We start from the raw sequence: 22,547 nt of genomic DNA, 5'->3' as shown, positions 1-22,547 counted from the left end.
AACAATTACATTTTTTCCTATACTTCTATTTCTGTATATAGTACATTATTCAATTTTTCTTTTTTTATTATATTAGTGTTATATTACATCCCTACTGTGTTATTCCTATGTATGTCTGCACTATCATGTATGTCTGCACTATGTTTGTACTTACTGAGCACCAGAACAGCCAGGCACAAGAACATTTTTTTCCCACAGGCTATATTCAGTCTGAACAAAGAATCTTCATAATTATACATCGTCCATCACAACTAACATAGTTATATTTATATTAAACTGCACACTTTGTAAATAACATATCTGCACACTAATAAACATATCTGTACATTTATCTAAACAATTACATTTTTTCCTATACTTCTATTTCTGTATATAGTACATTATTCAATTTTTCTTTTTTTTATTATATTAGTGTTATATTACATCCCTACTGTGTTATTCCTATGTATGTCTGCACTATGTTTGTACTTTCTTCTGCACTGGAAGCTCCTGTGGACAAGTCAAATTCCTTGTGTGTGTAAACATACTTGGTAATAAAGCTCTTCTGATTCTGATTCTGATTCTGATAACACTCTCAAATAATACTACTCTTTATTATATTGCCAATGATATTACAACTGCCTCTCAGCAGAGGTCAAAACATATAGAACAACAAACCAACCTAAAGGAGTAAGCTGACCACCCCCTCATTATCATATTGGAAGTAGAAAAAAAATGCTATTTTTAGATAAGTAATAATTAGTGAAGTAATATAAATATAAATAAACATATGCACATTTGATTATTTTTCAGTTTATTCATTTATTTAATTATATTTATTTTGCAGGGTTTATTCTGTTCAATATAGGCTACATGGACTTGTCTATTTAAAAACGTTGCAAACTTGCAATATATCTGTAGAGTGTTGCACCAGAGAGATACAGCGCTGTAGGCTAATCAGTGCACTTGTAACGTTAGTAGTGTGCAAGCCAGCCTCGGAAAAATTCAATGACACTGAGAGGGTTTATGTTGTCTACATGGAAAGCATCGTAGCATTTTACAAGTCCCTCATTTACATTTAAGCTCAGGCATTTCCTTTGAATAATCACACGGCTGATTTGAAAAAGTAAGCAGTGAGTTTTCTCGCAGAGATGCATGAAGCTAATCGTGGAATCATCTGCTGATACTGTTGAGGTTGAACGAGTGAACGAGTGCCCTGCTGCTGCTGCTGCTGTCCCTTCAACTCACTCACAGAAAGAAGACAGGTAAGATTACTCATTCTTCTTCGCCGCTATATCCTTTATCTACGATCATTTAAACTCGACATTTAGAAATACAACCCCAAAAGGCTACATGTGTACTACTGCATTCGCTTTCTCGCGTGTCTCAACTGATCGAGCGATTCGCGTATTTACTGTCTTCAGTTGAGAGCAGTTGCTTGGCCGTAGTTACAGCAGATACATTTTGCTTTAGTGCGTCTGTAGATATCTCATCATGAGCCTTTGCTTTCAAGCATTTGAAAATGTATCACTTGTCTACAGTTGATATCTACGTTGTTTTGAGGCAGCGCTTCATGCTTGATAGTAACACGCGCACAAAGAGCTGCTAGTAAAATGCAGCCCTTTAATTCATTTGACCGTGAACATTTTAATTGTGATTATGATGCAGAAGGAAGCGTCTGTCAGTGTTCTTACACCCAGAACAGCAAATTAAGGGGGTTATTTGGAATAATGATTTGGTTACTCATGAGAACTGGCTTCGGCATCTGTCAGAAAGGGGCATCTTGGTGTTAATGCATATGGTGTGATTTCAGTTATGGCAAAGATACTATGCTACTGGCAGAGTTGGTCTTGTTATATTTTATGCATCAAGTAGATTAGTCACGATCTTTTATAACTGCTTTTTATTTGAATGTTTATTGGGACTTGTCTGGGCAAGTGTTTTCTTTGGGGAGCATCCTGTTTGATTGAAAATGTAGGTTTCGGTACATCCACTGACTGAACCACAGCAGGTCTACATTACTGTAGCGATTTAAAAGATGTGTTGCTCGCTGGAGTTCATCAGATGTCGTTTTTACATTTACGTGACATTGTTACCCAGGGGCATTCTTAACCCCAAATAAACGTAACCATGGGGTTTTCACGTGGTTCACACTTCAACCTGTATTAGTAATTAATCATGGGTAGCCATGTTTCAAAAATTCACACTGTACTGGACATCTGTGAACAGTGGGAGAACGTTCTTATTTGCATATTCATGACGTCAGTCACGCTGATTGGACGAAAAAGTTGTGCGAAGTTCACGCACGACGTGCACGCCACTGGTTTTGGTAACGTGCGTTTGGTAAAAATGTGAAATCTAGACAGCATTTGGAAGCAACTGTACAGACTACAGAACGCATAAATCTTTAATGAGGTAAGCGCTGTTTAGTTTATGATTAGATGGACTTGTTAAAAACTCACTGTAACCCGGTGTATTTCGCACTGTACAGGCTACTCTTTACACGGCAATTCGATGCTAAACATACTCATGGTATTCGATTCATACCCCTGTGTTACAGCCTTTTCACACCAAGAACGATACAATAATTATAAAAATAAGTATTCCAGAAATTGTTGTTTGTAATACGTAACAGTTAATGTATATAATAAAAGCGCGCTAACGTCGTTGGATTGGCTTTCAGTGTTTTATTAATCGTTCATCAGCAAAAAAAAATCGCTCTGGAAGTGATTCCAACGGTATCGTTCCTTTTTAAAGTGGTTAAGTGCAGTGTGAAAGCTAAATGACAGTATGAAAACATACCTGGCTGGGGTGAGATGTTATTTAGTGTGATGTGCATTTGCAGCATCTTATAAATTCATATTAATAATGGTCATTAGCAATTATTAGGTTATACTTTTTTGGGATAAGTTTCTGTCTAAAGAGATACTTTAACTTAATAAGCCGTGAGGTGAGCATGCATCATGTCCCTTCACCCTTTAGTTAGGCCTGATGTATAACTGCGCAACCATCTTTTGCATGTTGGCTAATTAATACTCATCTTTGACTTTAAAGTGTGCATGTGAATCTTATTTACTAGCTGTAATATTTCATTGGCAAGGCTCCGTGTCCTATTGATGACATGTTAACATAATTCTCTGATATATTTAAGTTTCTCTGTTCTTTAAAACTCTCTTACCCCAGCTGAGATGGGGAGCTTGTTAAATTAGGCAGCCCTGTCATTCATGACACATTGAGTAGCTTTGCTCATCGGGAGAATTTCAGCTCTATGCAAAGAGCTACCCTTTGTTCCATTTTATAATTTAAATAAGTTGTACATGTTTTTGAAAACTTTGTTTTAATCTGATTCAAGGATGGATGCCTCTTTAATCAGGAGGAGACTTTGGTGCCTTTATATAGATTCATTCATAAAACAACAAAACAGTGTTGCAAAGCAGGCAGGTGGGGAGCATACTATATGCATTTGTTTTTAGGGATGCACATCGGGCCCGATACTGAGCTCCTGTACTCGTTAAAATGCCCCGATACCAAACGCCGATACCACACAGCATGTGAAAAGTGCCATATTCAGACAAAGAAACACCAACAACAGACAGCAGAATGGCGTTATTAGAGATTAAGGATGTCTACAAAGTATATGTATGCAATGAATATAATGTTAAGCATTCAGTATTAACGCCTGTATAGCTGATGAGCGTGAGCTGATGAGCAAAGCATGCGGAGTGGATTGAGCGTGCGGCGGCGCACATGCGCGAGCTTGTCGAGTAAATATACCTTTCTCACAGACATCACTGGAAAGTTTGTAGTTCGGTCAGATACGTCAAAAACAAGTAAGTAAAACAATGCACAAGTTACACACACTTCTGTTGTGCGATCTTCGATGTTCAGTCACTGAGCACACGCATCATTTGGATTAAAACTAAATCGTAAAAATAAGACCATTCACTATAAACATAATTTATTTTCAACCGTAGGCATACACGACTTTCTGGCGAACAGCCTGTGTGAAATGCGCTAGGCTGTGCTACTTGTTCCTCTCATTCTGCGCCAGTACAAATACTTGCATGCGTTGCACGTGTTTTGCTTGCTTTAGTGTTAAAACTCGCAGCACGTTTCAGATGAAAAAATCTTCGAATCTAAGTGACTTCTCTTTCTGAAAATATCACAGTTAGGAGATTTTTAACGAGTGGTTCCCTGCATTATTACAGCAAAAGCGCTGTAAAGTACTAAGCCGCTGCAATGGAGCAGCTCTAATGCTATTAAATTAAAGATGATGTACATACAGGTGCATCTCAATAAATTAGAATGTCATGGAAAAGTTCATTTATTTCAGTAATTCAACTCAAATTGTGAAACTCGTGTATTAAATAAATTCAATGCACACAGACTGAAGTAGTTTAAGTCTTTGGTTCTTTTAATTGTGATGATTTTGGCTCACATTTAACAAAAACCCACCAATTCACTATCTCAACAAATTAGAATACTTCATAAGACCAATAAAAAAAACATTTTTAGTGAATTGTTGGCCTTCTGGAAAGTATGTTCATTTACTGTACATGTACTCAATACTTGGTAGGTTGCTTTAATTACTGCCTCAATTCGGCGTGGCATGGAGGTGATCAGTTTGTGGCACTGCTGAGGTTGTATGGAAGCCCAGGTTTCTTTGACAGTGGCCTTCAGCTCATCTGCATTTTTTGGTCTCTTGTTTCTCATTTTCCTCTTGACAATACCCCATAGATTCTCTATGGGGTTCAGGTCTGGTGAGTTTGCTGGCCAGTCAAGCACAGCAACACCATGGTCATTTAACCAACTTTTGGTGCTTTTGGCAGTGTGGGCAGGTGCCAAATCCTGCTGGAAAATTAAATCAGCAACTTCAAAAAGCTGGTCAGCAGAAGAAAGCATGAAGTGCTCCAATATTTATTGGTAAACGGGTGCAGTGACGTTGGTTTTCAAAAAACACAAAATAAAGTAAAATGTGACAAATTATACCCAAAAATTCTTCATACAGTGGACTACCAGTTAAACTGATACAAATTTGGGACCAAAAATTATTCAGACCGAGTCTGGGAATGCATGAAGCTGGGTGACAGCATGCCCAGGTGACTACAGGCTGTCATTAATTCTAAGGGCTGCCCGACTAATGCCGAGTTCACATTGCACGATTTTCAAACTCATTGGATCGCCGTTGTTTTCACACTGCGTGACTATCTGGGGTAGCATTCAATTGCTGCTGTGTTCACATTGCATGATGGATCAGCGACAGGGGGTTTCACACTGCATGACTTCACAATAGGAAGAATCACAGACAGCTCTGTCTGGTCTGCAAACTACGTTTCACAACAAAACACACGTGAGAAGTGATAAGGAAATAACGCAAGATCCCGCATGCGTCAGACCGGAGTTATCGCGAGCAAGACTGTAATTATTAAAAATGTGTATATATATATGGCCCGCAAATTGCCTGTGAGCTGATTTCCAGCTACAAGGAGAAAAAGAAAAACGGATTATGCAGGAGGGAGATGCAGGGAACAGGGATTGGGTGTTCTGCAAAGAGAGTTGGAGGTAAATAATTTTGCAGTAAATGTTATGCTGATGTTGTGGCTGGTCAAGTAAATGTTTGTGCTTGTTTCTGTATGATATAATTGTTCATATATCTATTAAAATACTGATATTCTGGTCTATAACACCTCCCCGAACTTCCCTCTGCCCTGTATCTTGGTCTTGTGAACTCGGCATAAGTATTGATAGTTGTGTAAATACTGTCATACTAACAGCTGTCTGAATAATTTTTGGTTGATTTCTGATTGTAATCCATTACATACCTTTCTGTCAAAGTTATCTAACATTATCAAGCTGAATTTGTTCTGACACAGTTTAACTCTGAGTTTTTGTCATTTTATTACCATGTTCTAAACTATAGTGAATAAACTGTGATAATGTGAGAAATGTTGAAGGTGTCTGAATACATTTTGGTTTGACTGTATCTATTTGATAAATTAAGTTAACCAACTAACATTATACTAGGGCTGGGCAAAAAAAATTTGATTTTCCGATTAATTGTTTTTTTAAATGATGTCGATTCGATATCGATTCTCGATATCGATCTTTTCCAGTATTTATTTCAGCACACATTTAAAACAAGATCTGATTAACGTGAATCTTATCATTAGTCTTCTCCACTAGATGTCACCCTTATTTACCATGTTACAGCAGAAATCCTGTCGTTCATTCAGCACTTATCATGGCCATACGCGCAATTCGCAATGCTCAGGTGAAATGCTATAGTAATACTATAAATCTACGGAAGCATTTGATATCACGCATAAGGCGCCATGATTTTCGCAATGAATGAATGGTGCACTTTTTTGTTTACTACACGCATACTAATGCGTGGATGATGCTCGCGGTGTTTTCAGCTTCTGCCGTCTCACTATATGATGATATGAACACCAATGTCATCTCCAGCTGCTCTGAGAGTCACTTCATTAGCATTTGCCATTTCATTTGAGAAATCTAGCGTCATATCACATACACAGCAGCTGGAAGTTCTTCACGGCAACCCGTCAAAATGAAAGTTTAGTTTAACATTCTACTGTCAGAATATATTACTATTTAGCAGTCTTAAGACTCAATGCTACTACTGCTAATAAATTTAAAAAGGATTTAAATTGAAAAAGATACATTTTTAAAAATGTTAACAGTAAACCTCTATTTTGCAGCACTTTGTTTGCCAAAAAATAAAAGGGTTTAATTTTCATTTGATTAGGATGAATTAAATGAATGTTTTATGAATGTTTTATATAAAATTAAGAACATTTTATAGGGCCCTATTATTGTTCAAAAAAGGACCCTATACAAAAAAAAGAATAGGTTTAAAATACAGGCATGTGGTTCTTAATTTCTTTTTATTCACCATTTGTAAACTGATGTTTACTGTTCATTGTTTTTTTGAAATATCAATAGCATTTGTATTAAAACTATATTCACTGAATGTAATCAAAAAAATCGAAATCGAATCGGGACACCTGAATCGATACCCAGCCCTACATTATACATATTCTTTTGGTTTCTGTACCCAATATTTAAAAAATGTACAAATGCAATAAAAATATCGGTATCAGTACTCTGTATCGGCAAGTACCAAAAATAAAAGTATCGGTATCGGGTGAGTACTGGAAAAAGTGGTATCGGTGCGTCCCTATTTGTTTTTATTGCTCTTCAGCATTTTGCAGTTCATCACATTGTAATGTTGCTTCAGTCAGATGAATGAGAGCTGAGCTTGAGTTTGCAAAAAGAGCTCGAAGACAGAGGATTAGCCTTGGGGTGTGTTTCCATTTGGCTGGTAGCTCCCTGCAAAGGGGACTTAACATGGTATTCGTCCATTTTAAGTGAGATTTCAAATCATAGGGATTGTATATTGTAATTGTATATTCACTATCCGAAGGGCAGCATAAAGTTTTTGGTGATCAAGTATACAATACATTATGGCTTTATTGGAAATAGGTATAGAGAATTTTAACTATCAGTAATTTCAGACCACCTAAAGACACAATATTTGCCTGAAATAAACAGTGATAAAGAGTTCAGAGTCTGGCATGTTTATTCAGCTTAATTCATACCACGGTCACCTCAGTTTTGGTTTCTAAGCAGTTTTTCATTGGTATAAATTGTTATTTATTGTCAGTGTTGAAAAGGTTGTGCACCATAATTATTTTCTGGAATCAGTGATACATTTTAATTCAGGATTTCAGATGAATAGTAATTCAGTGTAATGTGTAATGTAAAAACTTTTTTCTAAATCAAAGTATGGTATTTATATTTATAAATAATAAATGTATATTAATTTTATTAAATATTAATAAACATTTTCTTAAGTGAACTTGTACTGATCTCCTCTGCTCAGTGTGTATTATGACTTTGCTCTTCCAAATTATTTTCTGTTAAACAAATGAATTGTTAATTAAATCTATATTTAATTTTGCCTGGGTGGTCAGTTGCCTTTTGAGGTGCCTAATAAGAGGAACTGTGTGAAGGAACTCTTCATAAAGTGACTTTTTGATAAACTTTTCATATCTTTTAGAATATGGAAAACTTTGTGAAAGTTTTAAAGTTTGAGCTTTACTTTGATGGGTAGTCTCTAAAGCTTTTCTTTTTATCTCGCCTCTCTTTCTATCTTTGTCTTGGCCTTGACTATTAGTCCCCTATAGTTTTTTTTTCCCAGTTCTGTGGAATTTGTTTCTGTGGAAGTTCTGCAGTCCCTCCTGCCTGGGACTCATTTCATATGTTAATGAAGTGTCTTCTTCATTATAAAAGCTTTTCTCTTACTGAATTTCATTCTGTTTTGTACACATACACTAAGGCTTTGTTCACACTATTCACAAATCCGATCTTTAGGTCTAATGGTCCGCACTTTAATTTTACATGTGATCTGATCCTTTTGTTCAGACAGTGTAGTTAATATCTGGTGTGTCTGCATTGGTTGCTATAGTAATGCTGTAAGTATCAGCGCAATGCCAAGAGAATAGCTGTCAGCATGCAAAGGAATGACAGAAAACTGCTCATGTCTATCATGACATCTCGCCACAGTGCTGAACTCACAAGACGCTTGAGAGAACACAAGTGACAGAGACATTTTACGCACTCATGTGTATATTTTGTCTAAAACCGCTGACTCGTTCACTCATTCACTATTCAGTACATAGTAAAAATGAGTGTTCGAACAGCCCTGGACAATATTGCATACTTTAAGATTGAAATCTGATTTGGCCGTTTAGACTGAGATGTTGCAACAAAAAAAAAAGGTTTTAATTGGATTTCATAAGGTAGATGAATGTAGTTTGGTTGATGGTTTTTCCAGCTTTTGTTGATCTGATTTTTATTTTATTTTTTTATTGATTGAAAATATTTTAAAATGTTCAACCTGCATGAACAAAGCCAATTAAAAGTGTTGGTTTGCAATCATTTTAAACTGTGCTCAGGATTTGTAGCCGTTAATGTTTCCAAACAGCTGTGGAAAGTGTACCAAAATGTAAGCAAATCATAGCTGTGGCATTAGTCATACCAAACAGTGACCTCATTGTCATAAGTACATCATGATCCAGCATGATAATGGTGAATAGTTTTTTTTGTCGATTTGTTTGACCACATTATAATGAAATGGCCATAGGATGAAAATAAAGGACAGTGAGAGGTTTCCGTGTGAGAGTGAATGACTCTTTATGACCACACACCTGCTTGATAGCGCTGCCTGTCCCGTCTCTCCCAGGCCGTTTGGTATGCTGCAAAAATCCACGACTGAGCGATACTGACTCTCCTTGGCACAGTTTGTGGCACCTGCTCTGAATAATCCTTCCTGCTAAATAGCCTTTTTGGTGGCATTTCAGAGCAAAAACTTGATGATTTATTGTCCTAAATATCATTAATCTATTATTAATTCATAAATCATATAAAAGTAGAGATGCACCGATCAATCGGCCAGGGATCAATAATTCAATAATTATTGATAATAAATTAAATAATTTAGCAACAGTAAAAACGGCATTTTACAACAATCACCGACTGAGCTGATTCTGATGTTAAGTTTGGGTTTTAGGGAGGAACGAATGCGCACCGCTGTGGAGGGAAAGAAGTTACGCAATACGAAGCGCAGCTAGTTTTTAATAGCTTTACCTCATGTCTTCTTTTGTATAATCCTTAGAAGCCAAAATGGAAATAAAAAAAATTATATTAGCTTAATAAAACCGCCACAGGCCTAAAGTGTAAGCAGAAGTTTGAATGTTTAGTTCTCTCTTCTATCATAATTAAACAGGGCTTTCATGTTGCGCATGCTGAAGCTCCTCCGCGTGAGCGCGATCTTGCTTCTGAATTGCGAATAGCAAAAATGCATTATAGACAAATGTTTGAAAAACAGCTGGTGAGAGAGAATTTGCAAGATAATGTGTATATATAGCAATAATAAATATATGTGTGTTTTCTCCAGTACCGATAGCAGAACCGTTAACGTCAGAGCTTATCGATACTCCGGTCTTTCATAATTTAGCCCCGTGACTGATTAAATACCGGGTTTCGGTACCCATCCCTAGGCCTGGTCCTCTCTCGTCTTTCACTGTCATTCTCCTCCTTTTATCCTTCCGGAGCTCCTCCGTGGGACTCGAGACCAGTGAGTGGTGCAGGTGTCGCTCATTATCAATTACTCCACCGGCCTCGCTCCGTTCCCACGGCTCTCGGCCCCGCCCCCACTCGTCACATACCCCATCGCCCCTCGCAGGCCAGGGGGTACTCCCGAGACTGCGCTCTACTCCCCCACTCCCCCCTCCGGGGGAGCCGATCACAGCGTACCTGGGGGTAAGGACAGACAGACGAGGCGAAAGAAAAGGAGATGGAAGGATGAGGACAGACAGATACAAGAGAGGGGAGAGGAAAAGAAAAAAAGAAAAATTATAGGTCCGGCTCCTGGACACACTGTTGCTTGGTCCTCAACCGGCTGAGAGGCTCTCACTCTCGGTGCCATGCGATGGTACTGGACATCTTTGGTGGACGGCCCACCGCTCCTCCGCCTCCTGACAGATGGCGATGGCTCCTCCTGTTGAGGGCAGCCGGCAGTGAGTCCCCCATTCCCTGCTCCTCCCCAATCATGGCGGACGGTAGCAGGCTCCGGCCTCCTGGCAAACGGGGCCGACTCCTCCGCTCCCTCTCGGACGGCAGCCACCCCTCCTCGACCCAGGAGCGCGGCAGTGAGCTCTCCGTCCCACCTCGTCTTCCATCGTTCCAGCACCACTGCCTCGGGCAGCCACCGGCGGTCTCTCCGCTTGTTCCTGCCGATCTCCTCAGCACCGCGATCCACCTCAGCAGCAAGGGCTCTCTGACAGCATGTCCCTCCTTACTCCCGGTGTAACGAAGTAACGAAGTTCGTAGTCACATTTAAAGACTTTAATAAAATAAACAAACACAAAATCAAAGTAAAGCGGCAGCCCCTTGCGGACGACTGCCGCACACAAAACACAAAATAAAGTCCAGGCCTGGTCCTCTCTCGTCTTTAACTGTCGTAACTCCTTTTATCCTTCCGGAGCTCCTCCGTGGGACTCGAGACCGGTGAGTGGTGCAGGTGTTGCTCATTATCAATTACTCCACCGGCCTCGCTCCGTTCCCACGGCTCTCGGCCCCGCCCCCACTCGTCACAGTACTGTTTCCTATCGAGTTTTCTATCTGTTTTCCGTCGAGTAGTCTCAGCCTCAGACGTCACGCCCACGGAACGTTGGCTAAATGTCTGATGCATATGGCACACAAAAGTGGAAACACTTCAGGAGTTTCGAAGTTGTCATCGGATTGGTTGAATTATACAGGATTTCCAGGAGACGTGTGTGTCGCATTCTATAACGATCCACCTGGAAACAAAGATGCCGTGATGCCAAACCCCCTCACGAAAGAAGAAAGCCATTGTGTTTACAACTGTGATGATGAGCGCTTATCAGGATCAACTAAACGCTGGATTTTCAAAAGTATGTGAAATAGTTCGTGGCACAGAATCTTTAAAATGCGTCTGAGAGTTTTACACACCGGTCTGTTATTGTGGCGACATTTCCACGCCCTGAAACGTGGCGCTGAAACGAAACAAACTGTGATTGGTTGTTTGACATGTCGGTCAAACTGCCTTATCGGCGGGCCTTGGCCAATGAAAGCTGCCATGGATTCCAGACCTTCAGCCGTCAACCTGAAGGTCTGGCTATGCGAGACAATGTGTCAAGCAGAGATGCGGTTATTTAGAATATTTTAAGATGAAGTTTAAAGATTAAGCATTTCATTTTTATGCAACAAGCATCTCCAAAAATAATGTTGTCAGTTTTCCCAACTCTCCCCCATCTTGAATTGGTCAGGCAAACATGTAGTCTAGGCTTGCTGCGATAGACGGTGTTTTCGGTTATACTGGTGTTAAGCCGCAGCACCGGTTATGTCATTTGCCTAAAATGTCACCGCCCCCCACCGTCGTTTAGATTTTTTTATAGTAACAAAAATCATTTAGCCTAGTTCAGTTAGAGGACAGACACTTTTAAAAACTAAATGCTCAATGCAGCGTGCCGAACCGTGCACGAACGACAGTGCACCACGGAGCAGGACTGACAAGAGTGAGGTGAGAAAGACAAGACGATGGCAGAAGACTGTTTAGAACAGAAATGCAAAGGCGCCTGTTTGGCAATATTTTAGATTTTGAAAAGCTTATTGACTGGAAGTTTTTTTTAAACATTCGTTTCTTATTTATTTGGTTTCACAGTGTTTGCTGATTACTTTATTTAAACTTTGTGAATTTTATTTATTTTATTTTACATCAAGGTGTATATGCCGTGCCTCCAAGCTTTCTTATTCGTTTTGCTAATAAACTTTCTATGTTTCTTATTTATTTGGTTCCACAGTGTTTGCTGATTTTCAGTTTTATATACCTATTTAAACTTTGTGTGGCCTAAGTAATTTTGTTATTTTATGAGGCATATATGGTGTATTTTTATTCGTTTTGTTAAAAGTTCTGAGTTTGACGTTGTTGTTGCTTGAATTGAATCAACTGCCGAATTGACCATATGCACGGAGCGCTATTTAAAACTTCCGGATAAAGATAAGCCAGCTCATAATCTTCCGGCAGTGTTTCCCCTGCCATTATTTTAGGGGGCGGCACCCCCCGCCCCCCTTGAAGGTCAAGTTAATTTTATTTAATTATATTTTCTCTATAGCGCCAGATCACAACAGAAGTCATTTAAAGTGACCTTTCTTATAGAACATGTCTATACCTTGTTCTTTCATTAAGCAAACTAAATAGCCTTATGTTATTTATGTTATTTATCTTATTTACACGACGGCATGTCATTTCAGTCTCTACGTTATGGTCGCGCTCTTTATCGAGCGGAGTTCCGCCCGATGCGCGCGCGCTCACACACACACACACACACACACAAGTGAGCCCACTCCCACTAGTATTTGTAAATATTAAGCCGCAAAACGATTCATATTTAAATATGAATTCTTCGTGTCTCTGTTTTAATGAATGGCGCAGACGCACGGTTTTGTGTAGTACTCGTACTGGAACGCTCGTGACGCTTCCGGTGCATGCCTTAAAACAAAATTTTAATACACAACACAGAATTTCTGAGCAAAAAAATCATAAGGCTATTGTAAGAATAAATTAAGCTTGTTTTATGCTTTCAAATTAGACATGCTAAAACAGAATTTGGTTACAATAAAACATAAGGTTGGACAAATAAAACATTTCATAGGGCCCTAAACGTATTATTTGTTAAACTTTTAATAATTTGATGTTAAATTGTTTAAGTTTCATGATTTTAATTAATTAGACATGCTTTTTGATTAGTAAAATGTAACTTAAATATTAAAAAGGAGTCCAGAAGAAAAAACAAAAAAAACGTAAACCTAGGGGAAACACTGTCAGGTTAAGCTCATTTTTATATATGTGCTAGAGACTCTCACAGAAACCTCTCCTGCCTCAGTTTTATCAGAAACTGAGAAACTAAATAATTGCAACACCATAAATAATGATAGCGGAATTAACATACTGTTTTATGTTATTAAAGAACATATAAATTTATATGCAGAGTCTGGTAATCCCAGAAAAGTAGGCTACCCAGACACGTAACTGTACATTTAAATGCTGACAAATAAACACTATCGTAACTGTTTAGGCAGTTAGTCTAATCTCCTAAATGACATCGTAATTGTATTCTCGATAATCAATATCTTACCTTCATAGCCATGAATAAATTTTTTAAATCTTATAAAATTTTAAAGCCTTTATTATTTCTCATCAGTAAAATTCACTTTATTAAAGGTTCACTTTTCATTCATGTTTTAGGCTTCTCCTTATTTTAATATCTTAGACATCCATCAATTAGTGATGAAAAAAATTGCTGCACTGGTTGAAACAACACGAGACCGTGCTGTCAAGAGCTGCTCGACGGTGTTTGGTGTCCCGCAGCAGCGAGCGTGCCGTCAGCGCAGCTGAAGAGTTCTGCGTTCAAATGCACGCAATAGGCTTAAGCTTGCTGCAAAGCACCGGCAAAAGTTTCGATAAGTAGTAATTTAAAACTTTCTAAAGGTATATTTATCATGTCTGTGAGGCGTGTATTCGCTGAGTTTCGGTTCATTTTTGTGAAGCGCTCCTTTTCAAGACTGAAACGGCAATATAAAAGCACAATGTTTTGTTGATATTGTGAGTGCACACAAAAAAGTAGACACTTTGCAGTTCCGAATCATGTATTACTCTTTATGAGCAAAAATGACACACAGGCTATTTAAAGTTGTTTCCACTGAAAAAAATGCAAGTGATCTCGCTGGCGACTTCATGTCCTTCAAAGCACGCTTTAGCTTCCACTCTCCGCACAAACTATTGGATATGCGTCTAACAGGGCACATTTATCTAGGTTTAACGTTTAAACATTGTTATTTGAACTGTTTTATATCTATTGATTTTATTTTAGGCAAGTCGTGATGATTTGAGAAGGCTAAACTGATCAAACATGCTATGGTATATGACCTATAATAGGCTATGATCAGCTCACTGTCTGCCGCTTGGTCATTACTTTAAAAAACAAAAACTTATTTAACGAACAAAAAAGGCTCCAAACGTTTTCCTAAATTAACTTAATAAAAAACGAAACGAAATATAGCCTAATCACTTTGCCTTTGGGCTAATTGGCTGCAGCTGCCATTTCAACTCCCTGTTTTTTTTCATGCCTTGCTTTTTGATTTATAATAAAATATTACAACTAATTTTAGTACTTTATCGCACTGAATATAAGGCCCTTTCGCACCGCTTTAGTTCCAGAACTAAATGTATGGTACTAAAGTACTGGGACGATTTTGCGCAAACTATTTCCCAGTCCTATTTAAAGGGTTGCATTCACACTGACAGTGTGTACTAAGAAGGGACGTAAGCTGGTCGACAGCGACGTCATTTGTGCGCGGCGTTCAACAACAGAAACAGAACTACGTTAACAACAGGAGGATGGAGGACGCTGTGATCGGAGCTGTGTTTTGTTGTGTCTTGCGGGTTTCACAATAATGGACATGGAAAGTCGACGTATACGTAAAGCGATTGAAAGAACGGAAAGGAGGACTAAGAATCTCCAACGACAACTGGCAGTGCTACATTTGCTACAAGTGCCTGCACTTCAGCGTCCGTCCATCTATCGCTGTTCTCTATACTTGAGAAATAAGTTGACATGTTTACAGTATGTTTACACAGCGTTTTAAATCATGGCGGGTGAGGGCGTTTTCATATGCGTTTGGCCAATCAATGTCTACTTAGTACCAGTTGTGCTGGTTAGACCCTGCTCCGGACTAGGAGCTAATTTGGTTCTCGAAAAAGGCAGTCCGGTACTAAAATCGCTCCCAGTTCCGGCGGTACAAACACGCCGAAAAGTGGGTAGTTCCACAATTAGTTCTGGTACTATGAAAAGGTTCCTGCGGTGCGAAAGGCCCTATAAAGTGCAAGAAGTCACAAAGTCACTTGTCATAAAAAAAATAAAAATAAGGCCAGACAACAGCCTATAATGCTGAATTATTTAAATACCTACATAGTTAAATACAAATTAAATAAGTATAAGAATTAAATAGTGCATTCAATATTTTGAAATGTTTAAATGTAATAATTTAACTACATCGTTTAAGTTTTATCCAACACAGACTTGTTGCTGCTGTAGTTTTGTTAGTCTGAATTTAGTCTCAATCACTTAATGCACAGCTCTATTTTGACATCGGCTGGTCAGATGATTCATTCTGTTGCCACTGTCAATCATAGCAATGACTCGCGCCATGATTTAACGGATTCACTCGCGTAAAAATTTAACATTTGTGTTAAAACATATTTAACATATGTAGACATTTGGTTCTCTTAGATAAACAAAACTTTTCTCCAAATTATGAATGGATTATGTAGAGAAACCGAACAAAGGGCGCTCCCTTAAGGCACAGTACAGTTAACCGGAAATGACTGAGTTGGCTTATCTAAAACCAGGAAGTAATCGTGCATATGGTCAATTGCCGCTTATTTGAAAGTGAAAGTAAAATGCGCATAGCGCTTTTTCAAGCTATTTGAAAGCCAAGAAATCTGAGGAGAAGGAAAGCTCAAACGTTCAATTGCCGCTAATTTGAAAGTGAAAGTAAAATGCGCACGGCACTTTTACAAGCCATTTGAAAAGAGGGAAACTAACTAACACCCCCCACTAGGGATGCACGATATATCGGCCACCATATCGGTATCGGCCCATATCGGCTAATTTTTTCTGTTATCGGTATCGGCCTGATAAGAAAATTTGGCCGATATCTTAAAGCCGATAAATAATGCATTATTTCCTTCAGAGACACTTCAGATGCGCGCTGTTCGTTTGCAGCCTTTTGTGCAATTGTACATTGTAATATTGTGTTTATTTGATGTATATCTGATTTATCTCATATAGAATGCGTTTGGTTAAGTTAAAAGAGCGCTTCAGTTTACCAGTGATCATCTTTAGCTCAGCACACGCAGCTCAAACAGCAGTGCACAACATTAATAACTATGATTGGGAATGTCATGTTGAAGTGTTTGGGATGTGGCTTTTAATGATGAGACCTTTTTTGTAATCAGGCTAGTTATCGGTTATCGGCTTTCAAAAATAAAGAATTATCGGTATCGGCCAAAATTTTCATATCGGTGCATCCCTACCCCCCACCCCAACGGTGATACCGGTATTACCGGTGTTGTCACACGTCGATTAACCGGTGGGAAAATTTCCTCACCGTCACAACCCTAATGTAGTCCTGCCCCAAGTGCACAGCTTGGTTGAGCTATAATTATCAGGATATTTACACAAATAGAATACTGTTTTTTTTTTTTTTTTTTTTTTTTGTTAAATCAACATACAAATGGCTTACTTAAGGCTGGAATACACAACTTTTGCCCAGATTTTTGCTCCAATTTACAGTCTGGACTAGTTGATGCTAGTTGCCGAAAGTCAGAGCCAGCCTGCAGTTTTGAGTTGACAGATTTCGCATAGTGTATGATGGCCATAGACTCAGATTTTTTTAAAACTTCAGACTATGAATATATCCAGTCGGAGGATATGAAACATGTTTTGAGCCGATTTTAGAACACATTGTTTTCATTTGTCATGGGTCTCCTAGTGACAGGGCACACATTTCTGCATGAGTTAGTTGTGACCGGAACAATTTAAAAGTCTGGTAGTGTGTGATCCTCAGTTGTTTAGTTTATGTTGGTCAGTTTTTCCTCTGACTATTTACAAAGTCTGTATGTGAATTAGGGCTGCACGATATCGCGTTCAATATCGAATGTGATTTATCGTGCAGCCCTAATGTGAATGATATCTAGTGTTTTAAAATCTGTTCAGACTTTTAAAGTCATGTAGTGTATTCCAGCCTTTGTTTCTGAATATTAAGCTGAGACAGTAGAAAATATTGAAAAATACGCACTGAAACTTAGGGCTGGGTATTGAGTTCGATACTTTTTAGGCACCGAATGAATTGCCTCGATACCATCGAGTATCGAAAAACGTCTTGTCGTTCGGTACCAAATTTAGATACCTAAGGGGTTAATCTCATCAGCGTCAGTGAGCCAATAAGCCTGCAGCACTAGTTCGATACGTTTTAGGCACCGACCGAATTGCCTCGATAGGCAAGGCAAGGCAAGTTTATTTGTATAGCACATTTCATACACAATGGTAATTCAAAGTGCTTTACATAAAATAAAATAAAAACAATAATCACAACAATAAAACAAGGAATTTTTCGATACCATCGAGTATCGAAAAACGTCTTGTCGTTCGGTACCAAATTTCGATACCTAAGGGTTAATCTCATCAGCGTCAGTGAGCCAATAAGCCTGCAGCACTAGCCGGCAGTGTTCGACTAGAGGCGCGGCGCGGTGCAGATCGATCATCTGCGAGAGCGATTCGAAAGCGCACGGAGCAGTCTGCTCGCTTTAGTTCTCGTGGTACTGTAATACCACCAGTATAGTGTAGTGCGGGAGCTGCGTGGAGTTCCGATCATATGCAGATGTCCGTTCATACTAATGTTACACGACCGAAAGCACGTGTTATGTGACCATGCATGCAAACTGTAGCGTCATGCTACATAAGACAATAAATACGTTTTATATTCCGCTTTTACTCAAAACTCACTTTAAACCACAATCGAGTGTTTGTAATAACTTCCGATTGCCGTCTAACAGGGCTGGATTTACGCATTGCTCAAGACATTGAGCAAATAAATATAACAAACAATAGGGTAAAAAATGACAAACTATTTCTATGTCTTCCGCCTTTTTTATGTAGGCTACGGAAATCAGGCTTTCTTTCTCCCAGTCTCTCTCACAGACGCGTGCACAGTGCAGAGTTCGCGGAGATGCGAACAGAAACTTCTTGTCAGCGCTGCACCGCGAATTTATATTTATAGTAAAATAGTTTCGCAGCTGAAAAGCTTCATGACATTTCTCAGTAGCGAGGTTCATGAAGGAGTTTAACTTAAAGATTCGCTATTAGTAGATGCTGCTGCTGAACGCTGCTGAGAGATGCATAGACGCAGGTATTCACACGCACTTAATCTCTCTCTCTCCCTCTCTCTAATAACTGCATTAGACTGCATTAATAATTGCGTAAGCCTGCATATCAATGGCTCAAGCCTCTGTTATCAGCTCTAAAATGACATTTTGGAATTTGCAACGGAAGGTTTGGGATGAGGTGCGTAAAAAAATTAGTTCAACCCACACGAGATTTCAGGACGGAAACATGTCAAATGTCTTGAAACAAATGATCTGAACAATGTCTTGATGTGTGGTTGTGATTCCAGGCCGTTAAAATTATTAGAGAAATAATGCACTCCCGAGGTGGTTATGTGGCCTCGACTATATGGTATGGTCTTTCTCAGTTCTCAAACAAAGAACTATTAGATTTTTATTGACTGAACGTAAGCGCTTATTCCAATAGAAAACACTGTATCGGTTTCCACTGATTAAGAAATATTTTTGTTTGCTTGGGTGGTAATATTAGGTCTATTATATTAATAGGGAAGGGGGCCCAAAAATGTGTTTTGGCCATGGAATGTTGCTGAAATTAAATATGTTATTACCTCTGAGTCAGAGCAGCGATCATGGAAGAGAGAACACAAGCAGACAGCGCTGGAAGCTGCTAATGCTCATCAGTAAATAAGTGGAAAATAAATAGAAATCATGATTCTGTCTGAGCTATGTGTTTTAAAACGAATACCAACTAGTGTAAATGTAGCCTAACAGATGTGTAAACTGAAGATTTATTTTGTTGGTTACATTTTGTTCCTTTGTGCAGTGGCTCAGGAGATGAGTCTTTGAGTTTGTATAAATCAACAAGCTGAAAAATAAAACCAAAGTTTTTTTTTTAGATAATTTAATCTTGTTAAAATTGATTTCATAAAATTGGTATCGGAAAAAGTATCGTTCAGGAACCGGTATCGAAGTCAAGGTATCGGTATCGATATCGAAAAATGTTGAATGATAACCAGCCCTACTGAAGCTTGAATCTGTGCAGTGACAGATTTGCTGGAGGTTAAGATGTTCAGTCATTCTGAACAAATACGAATACATTTTTGAGACTTGTGAGATGGGAAACCACTTTTATATGATGCACTTGACTGTTACCACTGAACACAGTCTTTTACCATGGACCTTTCTCTCCGATAGCACAAAATCTGCCTCTCCTGAACAAGGTATGATGCTAATGTATCTGCCATTTAATCTGTGTATGTAATTCATTGCCTTTCAGTGGTGTCTTGATGTTAAGCTATAAGCGAAAACAGACAAATTCTTTAAAAATGCATTAGACTATCATTTGATGTTGTCATAAATTTATTTTCTAATCATATTTCTATTCTAGTCATTCTAGAGTTCCTCAGCTTCACAGTCCTGCTCTTACACAGCAAAGTCATCATCCGTCTGTCCTCACGTTCTTGAATGAATTATATTGGATAACCTTTTAACTCCTGTGTTTGGGCTGCACCCAACTAATCCTCTTTTCCCAATCCCTGCTCCGCACTGTGCCAGGACAAGGGCTTGATTTATGAACATGTGATCTGGTGGAAATGTCCATTCATTTCCCAATGCCCTTCTCATTTCCCAACCTTTTCTCCCATCACTCGCTCCACATCCTAGTTGGCTGAGGAGATGCTTCCTGTCTTACTTGACCCTGTTCCAACAATGACACTGTCCAAGCAAGCTGGTGGGACTTGTCCTGCGGTGGTTGTCATGGTGTGTGTGGATTAACCCTGACTTGATTATGTCCAGGGATAAGAGCTGCTTAATTGTAATCACTGGGACACCAGGGAGGTTAAATACTGCATTGTGTGCCTCAGGACAGGAACTAAATAGCTGATGCTAGTTGACCTGGCTATGCCAGAGAAGGCACCTGGAGCATGGCAAGTGCTGATATTTCAGGAAAAGTGAAGTTTGGAATGATCTTTTAGTTCATAGATAAAGGTATGGTTCATGAAAAATTTGTATTTTCATAATTTGCTCACCCTCAAATTGTTAAAAACCTGTATGAGTTTCTTCTGTTAAACACAAAAGAAGATATTTTGAAGAATGTGGCTACCAGCAACTGTTTGAACTAGCTGTTTGTTTCTTTAGAATGTTTGTTTCTTGTGATTTTGTGTTTGTATGCGGTGTCTGTTGGAAGAAAGGCTGTGGGAAAAGAATGTCCTAATGATCTGGTCTGCTTGGATCATGACCCAGAGCCCCAGTGCGGCAAGCCTGATCTCTGCCCTCCCTGAAACGGATCTTCACTCAGAGCTGAGATGAGTGTTTTCACTACTCCCAATGGTGTACCATTTGTATCTGGCCAATAATTAGTCAAAACTTACTTTCATTTTTTCGAGTTTTATCATTATTTATAGCTGGTTTCTCCTCCTCCTTGAGTACTGTAGGAAACTTTTTCCTAGTCGAAGCAGAGACCAGGAGACGTTGGGATATCTTTCATACAGAAGTCACTCTTTATTGAGGACTCGCGCGTTGCTGCAGTCATCCAAGTCTAACTAAGGCAGTGATACATTGTAGCTTATATACATGTAGGGGGCAGTGCTTAGAAATGGAGACAAAGCACCTGGGTGACGACTAGGGGTCGACCGATTATCGGCCTGGCCGATTATTGGCGCAGATATTAAGCATTTTTATGATTATCGGTATCGGTCATTTTCAAAACCGATTCACCGATAAAATGACTTAATTTTGAAATGCGCTATTTGGCTCTGATGCAGCCTGTCAGAACTCACCACTCTGTGGCCTAAAGCAGTCTCCGCCCACCGCTCATCTGATTTGTTGGGAGTCAGGAGTCCGACCAATCAATGCGGAATTCACTCTCACTCCAAAAGCTCTTGCTAACTGGAGCTGCTTCAGTGAGCACACATCAGTTGTCTCTCAAAGGTAAGGCAGCAGCAGACGTTGCTTAAGTTGCAATAAATCACAATCCACAATCCAGTTGCAAAACACCTCAATACTATTATTTCCACGATGCGGAAAACGCGGATAGAATCGCGGAATCCAGTCATATAAATGGAATTTACTGTATGACGCGGAATGTCACGGAATTTGTCAAAGTTTGGATGAATTAAAAGTAGGTCAGTACACTTAAATAGAGTCGCAATATGGACTAGTATCTGTGAATATTCAGCCGCAAAAATACTGTTTAAATATGAATCCAGCATGTTCTGCGTGTCTCTGTGCATGTAAATGGCTCAGACGAACGGTTTTGTTTTCTACACATACAAAGTGTGCGACGCTCGCGGTGATTTCAGCTTCTGTCATCTCACTACATGAGGACATAAATACATGAACAACATCTCCAGAACTGCTCTGACTCCCTCTAAGAGTCACTTCATGAGCATTTGACAGTTTCATTGGAGTAAATCTATCTTCATATCATTTACATAGACCTACAGAAACAAGTTCCTCATGGCAACCCCTCAAAATATAAATTCGGGTTAGCTTAAAGAAATTATCAGAAATATATTACTGTGGTGCAGTATGATATACATAATACTACTGGGGGATTAAAGTTTTCCGTCGCTATTGAAAAAAAATCAGGGGAAAAGAAACATGTAGCGCATTGTTGTTCTGCCAGTGTTCTGACGATTTGTTGGTAGCATAATCTGATAGGTAGCATTATTTGTCAGAACACCAGCACACCAAACCTTCCCGCCACGGCTGCAGCTTCTCACTGACAACATAACGCCGCTCACATCATTCCGTTCACAGTCGGGTTATTAGCAGAGAACACAGAGCAGGTCTTGAATTTCGGCGCGGGATTGTGGCTAATAATAATAATAATTCTACTCATTCCCGCAGGTTCCTCGTTTATCATTTGCACGTGCTTTTGAGTCTTGAGAACTCACTCACGCACTTTAATTTTATGTGCGCCCACAGATCGCGATAAGGAGAGTGACAGGTTTTAATAATTATTAAAGGAGTTTGAAAATGTGATATTGATTTAATACAACAGTTCAATAAACAAGTACTGCCTGATTTTGCTCCGTTTCATCAACGAATATAGTTC

The 22,547-nt window shown here is 39.1% G+C and overlaps 1 protein-coding gene across 2 annotated transcripts in view; it reads left to right on the top strand.

Annotated features, from left to right (window-relative positions):
* The first annotated feature begins 1,016 nt into the window (after positions 1-1,016).
* The window catches only part of LOC107592331 (armadillo repeat protein deleted in velo-cardio-facial syndrome homolog), a 305,477-nt gene continuing 283,946 nt past the window's right edge, over positions 1,017-22,547 (top strand). The window contains exon 1 of one of the 2 annotated variants that reach the window (XM_016281818.1): positions 1,017-1,244. The gene's annotated coding sequence lies outside the window, so the exon portion shown is untranslated. Of the gene's footprint in view, positions 1,245-2,265; positions 2,395-22,547 lie in introns of those variants that run through there. The other variant, XM_016281819.1, reaches the window with a different exon arrangement.

The sequence above is a fragment of the Sinocyclocheilus grahami genome, unplaced genomic scaffold (genome assembly GCF_001515645.1).
Source record: "Sinocyclocheilus grahami isolate Dianchi unplaced genomic scaffold, SAMN03320097.WGS_v1.1 scaffold152.1, whole genome shotgun sequence".
Classification (NCBI taxonomy): Eukaryota; Metazoa; Chordata; class Actinopteri; order Cypriniformes; family Cyprinidae; genus Sinocyclocheilus; species Sinocyclocheilus grahami.
Note: the sequence above shows the minus strand (reverse complement) of the source record. Positions and strands in the feature narration are given on the sequence as shown.